Source organism: Festucalex cinctus, chromosome 1, assembly GCF_051991245.1.
Source record: "Festucalex cinctus isolate MCC-2025b chromosome 1, RoL_Fcin_1.0, whole genome shotgun sequence".
NCBI lineage: Eukaryota > Metazoa > Chordata > Actinopteri > Syngnathiformes > Syngnathidae > Festucalex > Festucalex cinctus.
Genome location: NC_135411.1, coordinates 8,465,199 through 8,480,706, shown reverse-complemented (window position 1 = coordinate 8,480,706; position 15,508 = coordinate 8,465,199). Strand labels below are relative to the sequence as shown.

Below are 15,508 nucleotides of genomic sequence, written 5' to 3'. Positions count from 1 at the left end.
TTATAGTGCGGAAAATACGGTAATTGTTCTGCTATCTTGAATATGAATAAATAAACAAATACTTTTTTTTTTTTTAACTTTACATTTACATTGAGGAAAAGATGCAGGAAAATAAAATACATGACGCTTTAGTGATACATATCACTCTACAATTTATGTTTATGAAAATATTTGTCACTCTAAAACTACATCTAAATCTAAACACCCCACCTCATAGGTGTGTGAATGCCTAAAATATATTAACAGGCATTCTTGCCGGTCAAGTATCGTCAACGTTGACATTAGGAGGTCTAACAGTGACAGTTATGAAACTTATTTTGAAATCCATCCTGCTCCCTGTTGACTCTTAATCCTAAATGAAGCTTTCCTTGGCTTTTCCTCCTCGAAACAAGCTCCCCCCCCCCCTTCCTCTGCCACCATAACCAAAACCTTACACAAGACTAATATTATTCAAGGTACAAAAAGTATTGCGCCGATGGAAAAGTGAGCAGTGTGAGGAGAAGTTGCGCACCGAAGAAAAATCAAATCAAAACATTAAAAGTGGCTCGAAAGTGCTCTCCTCCTTCACTTCCTCCTTTTTTGAATCCCACAAGGAGAGGAGACACTCCCAAATTGCTGCCCATTGGCCTGCGGGCAATTGGGAAGAGTGTTTAACAACTCAAGCGGGAGAGAGAGAGAGAAAGAGAGAAAAAAAATCCCCAGTTGGTGAGGAGGTCTTTGATTCGTCAACAGGTGCCGCAAGAAGGAATCCAACAATCAACGGTGAGGAGTTTGTTTTATTATCATTGCATCTAATCGTTCAATTGCATGCACTTATTGTTGGTCTTTGAAATGTTGCCACCATGAATGAATGTCTCATCATCTTAAAACGTGAGTGAATGTTGAGCAGCTACTGTGTTTTTATAGGTGCTTATTTGTGGCATAATCATTTCAATTGCCAAAAAAATAAATAAATACATTGACTAAACTCTTCAATAGATACTGCCCAATATAAGCTTTAATATTACATCTCCATAGTAAGGTAGTATTAATTGAACCATTTATAACTTGTGATGTTTATTTATTTATTTTTTCAATTGAAATCATTTTTGAGCGTTTTTTTTTTTTGGTGTGTGTTTTTGGACAGTGTGGACTAGGTATCCCTAATATTTTGACACTCAACACTCAAGCAACAATAACACTACAACAAGATGCTAAATTGAACAAAAGTATTTTAGCAAAAGATTATCTGCTTCAGGGGTTAAAAAGTCAATTCTTTTTAAAGACATTTTTAACGCCTCCTAAATCAAATTGATGACCTCTCCTTCACTAAAATTGACCAGTGTGAAATAGGCTCAATCTACTACACATATAGTTAAAGCAATTTCATATTTTTGACATGCTGTATGAAACAAGTATGAAACTTTTTTTTTTTTTTTTAAACAGTTTTTAGCTTCAGTTATTTGTTATGCCTGCCACTATATGCCACTGGCATAAACTTAATAATACTACTACTACTACTACTACTATTACTACTACTACTAATAATAATAATAATTAGCTGTGAATATACACTTTCATTTTTAACTCCATGGCAATTAGATTATTATTATTATTATTTTTAAGTCACTGCATACCGAACTGAACCGAAAACCGTCAGCACAAAACCGAAAACCGAACCGTGGAGTATATATATGTATATATATATATATATATATATATATATATATATATATATATATATATATATATATATATATATATATATATATATATATATATATATGTATATATATATGTATATATTAGGGATGTTCGATACCACTTTTTTTCAGACCGATACCGATACCTAGACCCTCAGTACTCACCGATACCGATACAAACTGCCGATACCAGTAGTACATTTTGACAAATAAAAAAACTCACTAAAAGATATTTTTAAACAAATATATTTCCTTTAATTTTGACCCCCAAAAAACCCCAGCATAAATATATATATATATATATATATATATATATATATATATATATATATATATATATATATATATATATATATATATATGTTAGGGATGTACGATACTGGAAAATCATGCGATGTAATTACCTCTCGATAATGTTCAACTATTGGATGGTGGTGTACATTTTAGTTAGCGACTGACTGGTCAAATTCAAATAAAAGCATAAAATTCCATATGAAACTTATTGCATGTCTTTGCGATATGAATATTGCATGGACCAAGATTGTGATATTCAGATTTTTTCGATATATTGTACAACCCCAACATACAAATATATAATTTTTTATATAATTTTTTTCTCAAAAAAATGTGTATTATTCACAGAATTTTTCCAGCACTAAAGGTAAGTCAAAATAATATTTCCATAAAACTACATTTCTGATGTTGTTCCCACTGGAGCACCTGTAAAGAAGTTGAGTTCCTCCAAAAAGAGAGCTGCCATCCAGTTAATAGCCCCGTCGTGTGAGATAATCCTTTATTACCCGTCAACCCTCATTTCCCTTAAGATGCTAACACGTTCAAGGGTAGATATTCAAAATAACGAGTCGCAGATTGGATTGCTTTTGGGTAGCTGCCGATCGCGTAGATTTACATTTAATGCTACCGTGCGTGGCCCAGGGGACCTCCACAAGCCCTGGAAATGAGTTCCAGATGTCGGCCCTCAGCCATGCACGACGCTGTAGAGCCGGGGAGACAGAGAGGACCACATCCCTGAGTGAGTGGGCCGCTTATAAAAAAAAAAGAAAAAGGCCTTCAGGTTGCATAATGCGGCGGCTTTCATGGAAGCTGCGGCTCATCGGCTTCGCTTCTCACCTTAGCGGCCCCACAGACAAAAAAGCTCTGCCCTTGAACGATAAACACTCGCTTTCCTTTTCCTGGTCTGCACATGCCAGGGTTGCATCTGGGGATCAGTGACCCCGTGCAAAGACGCCATATTGGGCTGCGTCATTTGGGTTTTTACACTTTTTACAGCAGCCCTGCTGACCGCGAGAATGGAAGTAGGGAGGAAAAGTAACCACATTCAAAAGTTTGAAGATATTCATGAGGTGTCGCTTTGTGAAACCCGCATTCATTCATATCCAAAAATTAGACCGTATGTCAACATCTTTCCTTCCTTCAGATCAAAATCAGCAATGATTCTCCAGTGTCTCTGAAAGATTTTCTCCCCGGAAGATTTTCCAGAGTGATTACTTTCTGGTGCGGGCTGTTTTTAAAGTACCGTATTTTCCGCACTATAAGGCGCACCTAAAAGCCTTCAATTTTTTTAAAAGCTTGACCATGCGCCTTATAATCCAGTGCGCCTTATATATGGATCAATATTGAGCCGCGACAGGTCTCGCTGTCAAGACGCTATCGGTGACCCTGCACGATCGGTGACGCGCATGCGCAGAAGATCCCGCCATCTTGGATCGCTAGCTAACACTACTACTTTACCTCAGAGAAAATAATAAAACAGATGTTTATTCATTTTGGGAGTGAATGTTGTCAGAAAGCTGCTTTGTAATCTATTAATAAAGTTTGACTGACCTATCTGACTGTTTTGTTGACATTCCCTTTAGCGCAGCACCATCTAATGGATGCATAACGTAACCCCAGCCTCTACTGTAGCGCCTTATATATGGAAAAAGTTTTAAAATATGTCATTCATTGAAGGTGCGCCTTATAGTGCAGAAAATACGGTAATAATTTTAAATTGCCGCCTTACGATCAGAGTTAACAAAAACCAGACTGTCGAATGTTTAAGACAGGGGTGTCCAAACTACGGCCCGCGGGCGATTTGCGCCCCGCCGTCCATTTTTTTAGTGGCCCGCGACATATGCTAAAAATGGCATTTGACTCAGTTCAAATCAAATAAAAACAAAAATGTTTGGAGATGGTCAAAGTAAGACGGGAGGGTGTCGAAAAACACGGGTGCTATTCAAGGTTATTTTAGTTCACTAAAACTAACGAAATAACTACAACTAAAATTCCAAAAACTATTTCGTGAATGAAATAAAATAAAAAACGCAAATGCTTTTAAAAAAAATGAAAACTAACTGAAATGACATTTTATGGTTATAAAACTAACTAAAACTAAAATAATTACTACTAATACTTTGGTGTGCTGTCCCGTAGTCGTTAGTAAGGTATCACGTAACTCGCTGAATTCTTAACGGATTTACAAGCGGATTGGCTTGTTACAAGAAAGGTGGCATGGCTCAGTGGTAGAGTGGTCGTGTCCCATCTGTGAAGTTCTGGGTTCAATTCTCACCCCGTGATTGTGTCAAATTGTCCTTGAGGAAGACACTGAACCCTGATTTGCTCCCAGTGGACCTGATAGTTCCCTGCATGGCAGCAACCGAACACCTAATAATGAGTATAATCACACAATTATAAACATTAGGGGTGTTAAAAAAATCGATTCGGCAATATATCGCGATATTAAATCGCGCAATTCTTGAATCGATTCAATAGGCAGCCGAATCGATTTTTAAATATCCATTTTTGATGGAAAAATATTCACCAAAATGTCTTAGGGTTCACACCTTACGCATGGAAGAATGTTATATTAATGGAACATTAAGCCTTAAAATTATATTTTAATGCTGTTCAAACATGAAACAGATTACAACCCTTATAAGACTGAAGTTTCAGATAAATAAATACATTTTCATACAAATCTAACACTGTACAAATTTACTGATTAGGATTTTCTAAATTAAAAAAAATATATATATTGCAACAATCGACATTTAAATTTGTATCGGGATTAATCGGTATCGAATCGAATCGTGACCTATGAATCGTGATACGAATCGAATCGTCAGGTACTCGGCAATTCACACCCCTAATAAACATACATGCACACACAAATGTATTTACATTTATACCGGATTTACATATTTTTCTATCATGATCTTTTTAAACCTTTTTAAATACAGTAATTGATTCACATTTTTTCAGGTCAATTTCATAATTGTTACACAAATTAACCCGTTTAACAGAAACACACTGACAAGGCGGGGTCAGGTAGGACTCAGACGCAGGCGTAAGGTAGGCCACCAAGGCAGCAGGTTTATTTCCGGCCAACAGTGGTCTCCTCTCAAACTGAGAGGAGAACAGGGAGGGGAAAAAACGGAGAACAAAAGGCGCTCCACTAGGGAGGAAAAAACAGGCAAAGGGTACTGGGGACAACAGAAAGCGCTCCGCTAGGGAGGAAAAAGGGCACAAGGCAAAAGGGGTAACTAAAGGCGCTCCAAAAGGGAGGAAAAGGCACAAAAACAAGGCAACAACGCTAGGCAACAGGAACAAGGACATGAGGACTGTGGACGCTTCCATGCACTGACGGTGACACTTCGGCAACGGAGGGGAGAATGCAGGTGGCTTTTATTGTGTGGGTTGATTGGTGGCAGGTGGTGATAATCATGGGCGGGGACCGGTAATGATTGAGCGGCAGGAAGGGCAAGTGACCTGGGGTGAGAGGAGAGTTAGATTTTCAGGATAAGACAGGAAACATGGATACCAAAATAAAAGCATGGCCGTCACACCGGTGGCGGCGTGACAGTACCCCCCCCTCAACGGCCGGCTCTTGACGGCCCAGGAATGTCAGGGTGCTCAGCGTAAAAGTCGTCAATGAGGGAGGGATCAACGATGAACCGGGAGGGGACCCATTGTCTTTCCTCCGGGCCGTACCCCTCCCAGTCGACAAGGTATTGCCTCCCGCGGCCCCGATTACGAACATCTAAAAGTTTTCTGACCTTGTAAACGGGGCCGCCTTCAATCATCTCTGGGGGGGGCGGGTTGGGTTCGGAGGGCACCAGTGGGCTTTCGTGGACAGGCTTGACTTGGCTGACGTGGAATGTAGGATGGACTCGGAGGGATCGTGGCAGACGGAGTCGAACGGCGGCAGGCCCTATGGACTTGGTTACTGGGAAAGGCCCCACAAATCGCGGGGCCAGCTTCGGACATGGTACCTTGAGTCTGAGGTGTTTTGCTGATAGCCAAACTCGCTGGCCTGGGCGGTATTCAGGTGCCGGTCTCCTTTTCCGGTCGGCGGCCCTCTTCACCCGGTCTCCCTGGCGTTGAAGCGCCGTCCGGGCCGCCGACCAGACCTTGTGGCACCGACGGATCATGGCTTTGACCGAGGGGACCGTTACCTCCTCTTCCAGTTCGGCGAAGAATGGGGGATCGTAGCCATGGACACACTTGAACGGGGTGAGACCTGTGGCAGAAGTGGGTAAAGAGTTATGTGCGAGCTCAACCCAAACCAGGTAAGTGCTCCAGGTAGTCGGGTTCTGGGAGACGAGGCATCGGAGGCCCGTTTCGAGTTGCTGGTTTAATCTTTCCGCCTGTCCATTGGCCTCCGGGTGGTAACCTGACGTCAGGTTGGCCTTGGCTCCTAGGGCTTTGCAGAATTGCGTCCAGAAACGGGAGATGAACTGTGGTCCACGGTCGGAGACGATGTGTAGCGGGAATCCATAAAACCGGAATATGTGGTGGATCATGATGTCTGCGGTAGTTTTGGCGGATGGGAGCTTGGATAGTGGAATGAAGCGAACCATCTTGGAGAATCTGTCAACAACTGTGAGGATTGTGGTTTTACCATGGGATGGGGGCAGTCCAGTCACAAAGTCCAATGATATTTCTGCCCATGGTCTGGATGGGATCGGTAACGGTTGGAGAAGGCCCATCCGAGACTGATTTGAAGTTTTATTGCGGGCACAAGTCGGACAGGCAGTGACGTATTCCTTTATCGTGGTCTCCATTGCCGGCCACCAGAATCTCCGGGCAACAGCATACATGGTCCTGCGGACACCAGGATGACAAAATAGCCGTGATGTGTGAGCCCAGTGTATTACCTGGGACCTTAGCTCTTCCGGCACGAAGAGTCGACGTGGTGGACATGACGTGGGGGGAGTGATGTTACGCAGCGCCTCTTTGACATCGTCCTCGATTTGCCATCTCATGGCCCCGACTATGCAGTCCCGGGGCAGAATGGTCTCAGGCTCGGCTTCCAATGGCTCGGACTCGTGAACTCTTGACAAGGCGTCAGCCTTAACGTTTTTGCTGCCTGGTCTGTACGTAAGAGAGAATACGAAGCGGTTAAAAAACAGAGACCATCTGGCCTGTCGAGGGTTGAGTCTTTTAGCTTGACGTAAGTATTCTAGGTTTCGGTGGTCGGTCCAGATCACGAAAGGAAGTTCGGCGCCCTCCAACCAGTGTCTCCACTCTTCAAGAGCTACTTTTACCGCGAGAAGCTCCCGATCTCCTACCGAGTAATTGCGTTCTGCCTTGGATAGTTTCCGTGAGAGGAATGCGCAGGGATGTGTTTTTCCGTCCTCCTGGCAGCGCTGGGACAATACTGCCCCAATCCCTATGCTCGAGGCGTCCACCTCGACCACGAACTGGCGTTTGGGGTCAGGAACTTTGAGGATTGGGGCGTTGGTGAAGCGAAGTTTCAAGTCTTTGAATGCCTTTTCGGCTTCCGGGGTCCAAAAGAAACGAACTTGTGGGGAGGTCAAGGCGTGTAGGGGAGCGGCAATGGTGCTGAAGTTTCTAATGAATCGACGGTAAAAATTGGCGAATCCGAGGAATTGCTGGACCTTTTTCCGTGAATCCGGCGTGGGCCAATCTCGCACGGCGCTGACCTTGTCTGCCTCCATCTCTACTTTTCCCGGTGACACGACGAATCCCAGGAAGGAGATAGTGTTGACGTGAAACAGGCTTTTTTCCGCTTTCACGTACAATTGATGATCCAGGAGGCGCTGCAGAACTCGGCTTACATGGTCTCGATGGCTCGTTAGGTCAGGAGAGTATATTAGTATGTCGTCCAAGTAAACGTATACGAAGTGATCAATAAAGTCCTTTAGTACCTCATTAATCATGGCCTGAAAAACTGCTGGGGCATTGGTGAGTCCGAAAGGCATGACGAGGTACTCGTAATGTCCCCGGGGCGTGTTAAAACCAGTCTTCCATTCATCTCCCTCGCGGATCCGGATGAGGTGATAGGCGTTGCGGAGATCGAGCTTTGTGAAGATTCTAGCTTGTTGCAACTGGTCAAACACAGAGGACATCAATGGCAATGGGTACCGGTTCTTGACCGTGATGTCATTCAAGGGGCTGTAGTCAATGCATGGGCGTAGGGATCCATCCTTCTTGCTCACAAAGAAGAAGCCTGCTCCTGCAGGCGAGGAAGACGGTCGGATGAGGCCGGCTTTCAAGGATTCGTCAATGTAACTGTTCATGGCTTGGCGTTCGGGTCCAGAGACCGAGTACAGTCTCCCCTTGGGAATGGTTGAGCCGGGAATCAGATCGATCGGGCAATCATATGGGCGGTGTGGAGGGAGAGTCATGGCTTTGGTCTTGCTGAAGACCTCCCGCAGAGGGTGGTAGCAGGAGGGAACAGTGTGCAAGTTCGGGTACTCTTCTTGAGCCGGTGGGACGAGAGTCACCTGGTGAACCTGGGCTGTGGAGTTTCGGGGTGCGGGTTGTTCCAACCTGTGAGAGCTGCAGTCTTTTCCCCACTCCAGCACAACTCCAGTGTTCCAGTCGATTCTGGGACCATGTAGACACAGCCAAGGGTGTCCCAGAACCAAAGTGGGGGAAGCGGCGTGGAAAACATGGAAACGGAGAGTCTCGAAGTGAGGTCCGATTCGGACTTCCAGAGGTTCAGTGATGTGGGTGATTTGGAAGAGCTCCTTGCCATTCAGCGCTCGAGCCTGGATGGTCAAAGAAAGGGGTTCGGTGGCGGCTCGTATATGCTTTACGAGCTCCCAGTCCATGAGACTTTCGTCTGATCCGGAGTCGATGAGGGCTGGCAGATCTAGGGAGACATTGTGGTGGGTTATCTGGATTTGCGTAAGTCTGTGACTCTTGGCGGGTCGGGGTGCCGGAGGACTCACCGGGGAGTGGCCCTTTGTGGAGCAGGATTCCACCAAGTGTCCAAGACCTCCACAATAGTAGCAGCGGCCCTCTCGGCGTCGGCGCTGCCTCTCCTCCGGCGAAAGCCGAGCCCTTCCCAGTTGCATGGGTTCGTCGCTAGCGAGGTCCACCTCTCCCGGTTCCGGTCGGGAAGGAGCGATGAATCGCGGCCTTCCGGCCTCCGGTGTCCGCGTCCAGGGGGTGGGTTCCTCCCTCCTTCGCGGTCCGCCGATCTTGGCCAGCTCCTGGCGACGATGATCGGTCCGGATAGCGAGGGAAATCAAGGCGTCCAAGTCCGCGGGGAGATCGACGGGAACCAGAAGCTCTTGAATAGCTGGTGAGAGTCCTTTCAAAAAATGGTCGTGGAGTGCGATGGCATTCCAGCCACTGTCCGTTGCCAACGTTCGAAAACGAATTGCATAGTCGCTGACAGATTCCTTGCCTTGCTGCAGTCGACTCAGTGCTCGTGCCTTCTCTCGGTCATGGTTTTCTGGATCAAAAACTCGGCGCAAAGCAATTTGAAAGTCCTGTACGCTTTGGCAGACCGAGGAACCCCTGGCCCATTCCGCGGTCGCCCAGGTTTTGGCCCGACCCGTCAGGTGAGATACCATGAAGGCCACTCGGGATCGGGCTGTGGGAAATGCCTGTGGTAGCTGTTCAAAATGTATGTCGCATTCTGTGAGAAAAGTCTGACAACGTCCGGGTTCACCGGAGTATCGTTCCGGGGAGGCCAGTCTCAATCCTACCCCGGTGAAAGGCGTGGTCGGTACAGAGAACTCAGGGGGAGGAATTTGTCCGGTGGAAGCTGGCGCTCGACGCCGTGAAAGGCTTACCAGCTCGTGGACCTGGCTGGTCATTTCCTCCATCCGGGACAGCATGGTCTGTTGGATCTGGCCCTGGGTGTTGAGCCGGGCCTCCTGGCTCTGCAGTGCGGCCTCGATCCTGCCTGCTGGGTCCATGCTGGCCGAAGTGTACTGACAAGGCGGGGTCAGGTAGGACTCAGACGCAGGCGTAAGGTAGGCCACCAAGGCAGCAGGTTTATTTCTGGCCAACAGTGGTCTCCTCTCAAACTGAGAGGAGAACAGGGAGGGGAAAAAATGGAGAACAAAAGGCGCTCCACTAGGGAGGAAAAAACAGGCAAAGGGTACTGGGGACAACAGAAAGCGCTCCGCTAGGGAGGAAAAAGGGCACAAGGCAAAAGGGGTAACTAAAGGCGCTCCAAAAGGGAGGAAAAGGCACAAAAACAAGGCAACAACGCTAGGCAACAGGAACAAGGACATGAGGACTGTGGACGCTTCCATGCACTGACGGTGACACTTCGGCAACGGAGGGGAGAATGCAGGTGGCTTTTATTGTGTGGGTTGATTGGTGGCAGGTGGTGATAATCATGGGCGGGGACCGGTAATGATTGAGCGGCAGGAAGGGCAAGTGACCTGGGGTGAGAGGAGAGTTAGATTTTCAGGATAAGACAGGAAACATGGATACCAAAATAAAAGCATGGCCGTCACACCGGTGGCGGCGTGACACACACATTTGCTTTGTTTGTTCTTATTGTTTTTTTTTAAGTCACTTCTAGCCCCTTAACCCATAGCAACAGCCCTCTTTGATTTCAAATAACTTCTGAATACTGTGGCAAAGGTGCACAACCCACCAGAAATACACAACCACAGGTGAACAAACATGACGATGCGGCAACGAACCACTATCCCGAATGTTTCAGAATACGGAATTTTGACCTTCACCCGAATATTGACTGCATGCAAACATGCTCATTGAACGTCGGTACGTGTGAATCGACTTCTGGGGTCAATGACTTGTGCGGAACAGCCGGCGAGACATTCATTCTTTTGTTTTGACGCTTAATAGCTCTCCCCTTTCCCGCTGTGTGTTTTGTCGGAAGTGTTGTTGTCTGACTGTGTTTGCCTCACACGCTTGCCTTGCTGTCAGGTCAATGTTTGTGCGTTCGCAGCTTCCAAAACAAACACGGCAGCATCTGTCACCATCGCTGGTCAGGAAACGTGTCCGTGGGTGTGGGACCAGGTGGGCGATACTCGGCACGTGCGCTGTAAATACTCACGGAGGGTCTTTTAGTCTTTTAGGCATATAAAACAGGACAATTGAAACAGATCCACTGAGTTATTGTCAGGAATGTGTAACTGCGTTATAAAGGGGAAGTCAACACCCATCAAAAAAAAATTGACAATAATATGTTCTAAATATGGTATTCTGGTTAATATTGTGTTAGGAGAATATATATGAGTTAAGCAGCAAAATCCAGCCGTTTTTATCCATCTCAGGGGGCGGCCATTTTGCCAGTTGCTGTCGACTGAAGATGACATCACAGTTGCTCAGGGCTCAGGCAATGACCAATCAGAGCACACCTGTTTTTTTGTTTTTTGTTTTTTTACGCTGAACTGTGATTGGTTGTTACCTGAGACCTGAGCAACTGTGATGTCATCTTCAGTGGCAAAATGGCCGCCTTCTGATATTGATTAAAAACTGCTGGATTTTGCTGTTGAACACATATTCCACTAGCGCAATATTAACCAAAATACTGTATTAAGACTAGTGGAGCTGCATAAAACATATTATTGTCAATATTTTGGGGGGTTGACTTCCCTTTAAAATCCATCCATTTTCTGAACCGCTTACTCCTCACAAGGGTCGCTGGTGGAGCTGGAGCCTATCCCAGCTGGCTATGGGCAGTAGGCGGGTTACACCGTGAACTGGTTGCCAGCCAATCGCAGGGCACACAGAGACGCACAACCATCCACACTCACAAGTACACCTAGGGACAATTCGGAGCGCCCGATTAACCTGCCATGCATGTCTTTGGAATGTGGGAGGAGACCGGAGTACCCGGAGAAGACCCACACAAGGATGGGGGGAAAATGCAAACTCCACCCAGGAAGGTCGGAAACTGGACTCGAACTAGTGTCATTCCAATTAGTGTTGTTCCGATACCGATACTGGTATTGGCAGAGGCTACGATACTGCATTAAAACAGTGGTATCGGTATCGGTGAGTACTTACAAGTAACATGCCGATACCATTAATTCCAAAGCTAATATAGGATTTTGGATGCAGCATGTTGTGTCTTGCTCGTGCACGACATTCACTGATGTGTGACATGTTCACTGCATGTCGATCTAAGATATCCTATTGGCCCTTGAATGCTCTGAACCAATGTTGAGGAAAAAAAACCTTAAGTATCGGTATGGTATCGGCCGATACTGCAAAGCTGGGTATCGGTATCGGGAGCCAAAAAACGGTATCGGAACAACGCTAATCCCAATACCGTTTTTAGGTCCCCGATGCCGATTCCGATACCCAGCTTTGCAGTATATCGGCCGATACCGATACCATACCGATACTTAAGGGTTTTTTTCCTCAACATGAAAAAGCTGTCCTGCCATTGGTTCAGAGCATTCAAGGGCCAATAAGATATTTTAGATCGGCATGCAGTGATCATGTCACATATCAGTGAACGTTATCCTATATTAGCGTTGGAATTAATAGTATCGGCATGTTACTTGTGAATACTCACCGATACTGATACCACTGTTTTAATGCAGTATCGGTATCAGAACAACACTAACTCGAACTCGAGTCTTCAGTACAGGGAGGTGGACTTGCTAACCACTCATCCACCGTTTAACATTTCCAAAATAATTTTCCAAACAAAAAAAAATCACAGGATAATCACACAGGATAATAAGGACAATCAGGCTCTTGCTAACTTTGATCGGAAAGAAAGTGGGGCTGTTGAAATGCAACCTACTTATCGGCATGTGTGTGCCCGATTTCCCTTGTACTCAGTCTTTCTCACACTCGTTGCCTCACTTCCTGTTTCTCCTCATTCGTAAAACCTCACCAAACACACCCACTTATAAGTCGACCCGCCGACCGCCACACATGGTCGGCTAAACAGTGATGTCATGACTTTTTGGGTTTCTCACAAGGCCGCCGGTCGCCTAACCTCAAACCTACTTTGACCAGTAGCAATTACACCGGTGGCTTGAACTTAACTACGTGATGTTTGAACAGCTTCAGCCATGTTTCCGCCAAGTGGTAGTTGACAACTGTGATGGTTTTGGAGCAACCAGCCCTGATCTGGTGTTTCGTTTCCACCGTGGTGCGATGGGCAGATGGCGATAATTTTGCCAGCTATGTAAATAGCAGCGTGACATTATACAGTGAATGGAACAATGGAGGATGTATTGTACAGTGCATATGGAACATATACTTCACTATTTCCATATTTCATCACGTTACAGCCTTATTCCAGCCTGATTGTTCTCCCTCAGAAATTCCATACAACACCCCATGATGGACATTTTGAGATGTTTGCCAATTTATTAAAATTACTGTTTTATTGCCTGTCTACATGTGTTGCTGCGTGTTTGTGTTCAATCTGTTGCCGAAACAGTTTAGCATCATAACATTGACGCTCTTGAGTTGGCACAACTTTTTTGGGGTTAATCTTTTAAATGACCAGTTTACGTATGAATTTTGCTTGGTTTCTGAATCGCTCAAACTTTTTTTGTGTATTTGAATGAAGAGAAGGACCGAGTCACTCGACGAGGTCTCCATTTTCCACACTGACTTGTTTAAAAAAAAAAGATCCTTTCACAGTACTCAGGGGTCACGTCGTCTCAAGCTGAGAATTGCTGTTAATCTGATAATGTTTTCGTTATAGCGCCAGGGGGAAAATCAGCACGTTTACCGACCACTTGATGACATTTCAGTACACCAGGCCAAAGCTCACGTTGCGCCCCGTGGGATTATTTGGAAGGGATTTACTTGGAAAGAAATTCTTCACCGTCTGTTTTTGCACTTTCTGCTCGATACGGCGACAGAAGGATATCTGTAAATATTCTCGTCTTGTTTTTATATTTCATGCTTGCCTTTGTGAAGTTCAGATGAAGCGCGAGGATGATGAATGAAGAAGGAAATTGGGGTTTTATTGTCATATAATTCTCATCAAATGTGCGTTTTCCTGCACCTGCCTTTTTGGTTTCTTTCATAAGTGCATGCGTGGCACAGTTGGGCAGAATTTAAAATGTATCTAAGACAAAATAATTTTACCTATGCTACTTTTGTATTTTATTACTTGAGTTATTATTGTCTCTCGGTGTGATGCAGACAGGTAGAGGCTCCTTGTGTCAAAGTTAAACAAATCTCAAACACTTTAACTCTTTGACCGCCAAAAACGTTTAATAACGATTCGTAAAATCACGATATATGCCGCCATAAACGTTAATGACGTCAACTACTTTTTTTTTTTTTTTTTTAAATCAATGGGCAGTGCAACATCTAAGTCAGCGCTGCCTGGTCAATAGGTTGTGGAATCAAAAACACTCACTAACTATGGCCAGCAGATGGCAGCATTGTATCTTTTACAATGGACTGCCGGTGTATGAAATTACAATAAAACATGACAAAATCTGATGAAATAGAACTTTTTCAAGGATGATGCGAATAATCAAAGCCTTTGTCATATTAAAGTTTTTTTTTGTTTTTTTTGATACTGTGTGGCAGTAAAAGAGTTACATGAATCAATGACATGCATGGATAAATTAAGGGTTAAAGTCTATTTATTTAATTTCAACAGATAAGTTATTTATCTGTGTTTATACAATTCATAACCTATATTTCTTTCTTCTGCTTCTTTTATTTTGTCTTGAATTTATCTACTATTGTTATGTGCTGAAGGTTGGATCCCAAAGCGCAGACACGAATAAGATTTTAACTATTTATTCACATCGAGAGGCATGGAACAAACTTGACTAGACGAGAAACAAAGAGAGTTGCACAGGTGAACAGAAGGCAATAATCCGGCAAACAAAAACACTTTTCAGAACGCTACTCCAGACAGTGAATCGATCTGATTGGTTGTCACTAAGTAAAGGATTAAAGATTGACAGGACACAGGTCCTGACATCACATAACATCACATAGCGTTTTTCCAGTTGAAACCAGATGATGGTTACATCCATTCAAAACAGACATATGACCTCACGGTCAGGAACCCAAACTTAACAGGTCATGAACTCAAACTTAACCCTGGCGTGACTCCAGAGATGACAACTATTTCATGATCAATTTATTAATTTGTGTATTTATTCATTATAGTTTTTAATAATTTGGTATGATTATTTTTACTTTAATTAATCCATTTATTTCATAGCTGCACAGGACTTGAAAACATAAATACTAGACATTAAAAATAAATACAGTTAAAGCATTGCTACAAAAACATAAAATCAGCAAAATATAAGCATTACAGGTGTAATGATTAATCGACAATTAATTGATTAGCACATACATAGAAAGCTATTTTGATATTTGGTTAATCATTTAGAAAACGTATTAACTAAAAGAATGTCCAAAACCTCAGAATGTCAACCTCTCAAGAGCAAATATTCTCTAGTTTCTGTCATCAAAGCAAATATGACATTTGCAAACATCTGTTTTTACTTTGGGAAAACAAGGATCAATAGCTTTGCCAGTTTTACTTGTAAAAAAACAAAAAACAAAACCTGTATTCGCACTTCAAAATGTTTGCTTTGTTCTTGTTTACTGCAAAACTGATGTTTATGTACACC

At 44.1% G+C, this 15,508-nt stretch overlaps 1 protein-coding gene across 3 annotated transcripts in view; it reads left to right on the top strand.

The window, feature by feature from the left end:
- The first annotated feature begins 627 nt into the window (after positions 1-627).
- tnn (tenascin N) overlaps positions 628-15,508 on the top strand; it is a 57,785-nt gene continuing 42,904 nt past the window's right edge. For all 3 annotated transcript variants that reach the window (XM_077514788.1, XM_077514796.1, XM_077514783.1), the window contains exon 1: positions 628-762. The gene's annotated coding sequence lies outside the window, so the exon portion shown is untranslated. The remainder of the gene's footprint in view (positions 763-15,508) is intronic.